The sequence below is a fragment of the Mustelus asterias genome, chromosome 8 (assembly GCF_964213995.1).
Source record: "Mustelus asterias chromosome 8, sMusAst1.hap1.1, whole genome shotgun sequence".
Taxonomy (NCBI): domain Eukaryota; kingdom Metazoa; phylum Chordata; class Chondrichthyes; order Carcharhiniformes; family Triakidae; genus Mustelus; species Mustelus asterias.
The window spans coordinates 13,552,353-13,557,216 of NC_135808.1; the positions used below are offsets into that span (position 1 = coordinate 13,552,353).

The 4,864-nt window shown below is 51.2% G+C and overlaps 1 long non-coding RNA gene across 1 annotated transcript in view; it reads left to right on the forward strand.

Moving 5' to 3' along the window:
• Positions 1 to 4,864, forward strand: part of LOC144496867 (uncharacterized) — an 825,626-nt gene that overhangs the window by 574,481 nt on the left and 246,281 nt on the right. The window lies entirely within an intron of this gene.

Below are 4,864 nucleotides of genomic sequence, written 5' to 3' on the forward strand. Positions count from 1 at the left end.
ACGCTACGACTCCTAAATTCAATCCCCCTACCAATAAACGCCAAGACACCATATGCCTTCTTAACAACCTTATCTACTTGATTCCCAACTTTCAGGGATCTATGCACACATACACCTAGATCCCTCTGCTCCTCCACACTATTCAAAGTCCTCCCGTTAGCCCTATACTCAACACATCTGTTATTCCTACCAAAGTGAATTACCTCACACTTCTCCGCATTAAACTCCATCCGCCACCTCTCGGCCCAACTTTGCAACCTGTCTAAGTCTTCCTGCAAACTACGACACCCTTCCTCACTGTCTACCACACCACCGACTTTGGTGTCATCAGCAAATTTGCTAATCCACCCAACTATACCCTCATCCAGATCATTAATAAATATTACAAACAGCAGTGGCCCCAAAGCAGATCCCTGAGGTACACCACTTGTAACCGCACTCCATGATGAATATTTACTATCAACCACCACCCTCTGTTTCCTATCCGCTAGCCAATTCCTGATCCAATTTCCTAGATCACCCCCAATCCCATACATCTGCATTTTCTGCAGAAGCCTACCATGGTGAACCTTATCAAACGCCTTACTAAAATCCATATATACCACGTCCACTGCCTTGCCCCCATCCACCTCCTTGGTCACTTTCTCAAAAAACTCAATAAGGTTAGTAAGGCACGACCTACCTGCCACAAAACCATGCTGACTATCACCTATCAATTCATTACTCTCCAAATAACTATAAATCCTATCCCTTATAATTTTTTCCAACATCTTGCCGACAACAGAAGTGAGACTCACCGGTCTATAATTCCCGGGGAAGTCTCTGTTCCCCTTCTTAAACAATGGGACAACATTCGCTAACCTCCAATCTTCTGGTACTATACCAGAGGCCAACGACGACCTGAAGATCAGAGCCAGAGGCTCTGCAATCACTTCTCTTGCCTCCCAGAGAATCCTTGGATAAATCCCATCCGGACCAGGGGATTTATCTATTTTCAGACCCTCCAGAATATCCTGCACATCCTCCTTATCAACTGTAATACTGTCTATTCTACTCCCTTGCAACCCAGTGTCCTCCTCAGCTATATTCATGTCCCCTTGCGTGAACACCGAAGAGAAATATTGGTTCAATGCTTCACCAATCTCCTCCGGTTCCACACATAACTTCCCTCTGCCATCTATAATTGGCCCTAAACTTGCCCTAACCAACCTTCTGTTCTTGTTTGGTTGGGAGATTTCATATAATTGTTAAGGTTATACAATATCATCGTTGTTTCTTTCTCGAGTTTGCAATTGGTAAAAGTTATTGCTATGTTAACTATATTCTTAAATAATCTTTGTTTGATAAAAGCTCCCTAGTGGGTCATTCGAATCATACCTGAAGTGAAACATCTCATGCTCGCCCGTGGCAAATTCAAATTGGAAAACTTATGATCCAGGCAGACTTCGTAAAACATTTTGGAGTTTCTGATGTGAATTATAACAATGTGAAAATCCCGCCATCCCAGGAACAAGTCTGGTGAACCTTCACTGCAATCCTTCCATGGCAATAATATTCCGAAGGCAAAGGGATCAAAATTGCACACAGTACTGTGGGCGTGGTCTAACCGAGGATCTATATAGCAGGACTATATAGCAGGGGATCTATACAGCAGGACTTTTGTTAATGCATTCAAGGGATGCGGGCATCGCTGGCTCGGCAGCATTCATTACCCATCCCTAATTGCCCCTGAGAAGGTGGTGGTGAGCTGCCTTCTTGAACCACTGCAGTCCCTGTGATGTAGCTACACCCACAGTGCTGTTCGGGAGGGAGTTCCAGAATTTTGACCCACTGATTGTGAAAGAACGGTGATATATTTCCAAGTCAGAACGGTGAGTGTCTTGGAGCGGAACTTGTAGGTTGTGGCATCGAGAGAGGAAATTCCCCCTTTCTCTATCTTAAATGGGAGCCCCCTTATTGAAATTGTGCTCTCTAATTCTAGATTCTCGCACGAGGGGAAACGTCCTTACAATTACTTACCCTGTCAATTCCACCCAGAATCCTGTATACTTCAACAAGATGATACCTCTAACAACTGTCATGCTGCCCTAAACTATTCATTATTGGCCTTAACTTTCCGTTGCTAGTTCAATGATGAATTAATGCAGCAATTTCATGGTGAGGTTAAATGTGAGCTGTTGTTATCACAAGGCGAATAGTGGAATCATTCAGCAACATGGAAAGGTTCACAATGCATCGTGTGTTCTTCCTTATCGTAAGATGCCCCCCCCACAGCCCCCACCCCATACCATGCAGGCATGAGGGTGACACAATCCGATCTCCGGACTCCCCAGAGCTCTCCCTCCCCTCTGAGGCCCCACACATCCCCCCTCCCCTCCTCCCTCAGACCCCCCCACAGTCCCCCTCAGCTCCCCTCCTCCCTCAGACCCCCCACAGTCCCCCTCCCACCAGACGCCTACTCCACCCCCTCAGACCCCCACTCAGCCCCCCTCCCCCCTCAGACACCCCACTCAGCCACTCAACCCCCCTCCCCATGCCAGCCCCCTCCCCCTCCCACTCCCTCTTCCCCTCTCAGACCCAGCACAGTCCACCATTTACCCTCAACACCCCACTCAGCCCCACACCCCCTCAGGCCACCCACTCAGCCCCACACCCCCCTCAGACCACCCACTCAGCTCCTCCTTTCAGACCCACCCACTCAGACCTCATCTCCCCTCAAATCACTCCCCCCTCAGCCCCACTCCCCTCAGCCCCACTCCCCCTCAGCCCCACTCCCCCTCAGCCCCACTCCCCCTCAGCCCCACTCCCCCTCAGCCCCACTCCCCCCCTCAGACTCCCACTCAGACCACCCAACTCAGGCCCCTCCCCCTTCAGAACCCACTTGAAGGCCATGCACCTTAGCAGTGCCATCAGTGCACTGCTGCCTGCCACCCTGGCATTAGCACCCTGTCCAGGCACATTGGGCCCGAAGAAGGGTCAAGGAGGTAGTTCCAATGGCCATTTGGCCGTCTGTCGCTGTCAGGCATCAGAGAAAGGGTCCCTCCAGAGTCTGAGGGGTTGGGTTGGCTCTGATTGGGGGCAGGTTATTGACCTCACCACTCTCCACTGGGATGGGGGTGTCACAGCTGGACTGCCCCTTTAAGCCCTGGCAGACATCCCCTGGCTTGGTGATTTCAGGCAGCCCTGTGATCAACATCCGCAATCCCCACGACAGCTGTAAATAATTTCAAAGTGGCCAGGTCACTCCAGCTGTGAACTCAGCCCCAACGTATGCAAACAGCTTTGATTTGAAGATCCTGAGGCTTCCTAGCGAGCTGAAACCTTTGAAACCCTCTCTGTTCCATTGGAATATCTTGTTCTGTCATTTTCAAAGTTCAGCACTGTGCGAGAGGCTGCGATTGACAGCTGTGTTCATTGACCTTTTCCTCCACGCTTGAATGCATCTCAAAACCTCCATTGATCCCAACTGCAATGTTTACAAAGATTCAGAGCTTGATTGACAGCCTGTGGTTTCTACAGAAGGAATAAGTGTTCTCGCTTATCGGGAAGCCTCTGAAATTTCAAATCAAAGCTGTGTGCATACACTGGGACTGAGTGCACAGCTGTGAAAAAAGGCACCCAGCCCCCAGTGCATTCCCCCCCTCCCCCCCCCCCCCCCCCCCGCCCCTGCCACCGCCACCCCCCTCCACTTGTGGAAATTGACTTCTCCGCTCCTAACACCCAGGACCCTTGAGGGATCCTTCCTCTGCAGCCTGGGAGTAGCAGAGGGGCAAATGGCCACTGGACTTTCTCCTTGACCCCCTTCGGGGCCAGAGGAACCAGACTAGGGTGCCAGTGTCAGGGTGGCAGGGGTAGTCCTCTGATGGCACTGCCAAGGTGAATGGCCTGAATGGGGGTGGGGCCTGAGTGGGGGAGTATGAGGGGTCAGAGTGGGCGCAGAGTGCTGAGGAACGATATGAGGAGGGGAAGGGGGCCTGTGTTGGGTGCCGGAGGGGGAGATCAGTTGATTGGGGAAGGAGTGCTGAGGGGGTCTGGGGGGGAGGGGGGCCTGAGTGGGGAAGGAGTGCTGAGGGGGGTCTATGGGGGGGTGGGTGAGAGGATGCCTGAGTGGGGGGGCGGAGGGTTGGGTCACTCTCATGCCTGAATGGTGTGGAGGGGAGGATGCCCCTCTTTGCTGAGGGATTGGTGGTGCTCCCCTGGACCCTCGGGGTCCAGCACACCATCTTTCCACTTGTGATTGGCAACAGTTAAGCCCACCCAGTGCAGTCCCCACTGGACGGGGCCGGGTGCATGGCTTGTGAATAGGCTTTCAAACCGGCTAATGGTGTTACAGTTGTGGATGGTAATCCAATCACGGTGGGCAGTGCAGGTTGGATGAATCCCAATTGCCTTGTTGCCTGTTTGGAATCCTGTTTTTTGGCCGATGCCCCATTTTGTGGGTCATCGGGATCCCCACAAGTTGTTTCACGAGGCTGGAGAATCCCGGTCAGAATTATTTTTATTCATCTGTGGGACATGGGCGTCACTCGCTGGCCAGCATTTACTGCCCATCCTTAGTTGCCCTTGGAGGGCAGTTGAGAGTCAACCACATTGCTGTGGCTCTGGAGTCACATGTAGGCCAGACCGGGTAAGGATGGCAGATTTCCTTCCCTAAAGGGCATTAATGTCCCAGATGGGTTTTTGCTTTCAGTAAATCCTTAATTCCAGATATTTTTTATTGAATTCAAATTCCACCATCTGCTGTGGCGGGATTCGAACCCGGGTCCCCAGAACATTAGCTGAGTTTCTGGATTAATAGTGTAGTGATAATACCACTAGGCCATCGCCTCCCCTTGTTCATTGGTAATAAGGCCTTTTGTTCTTA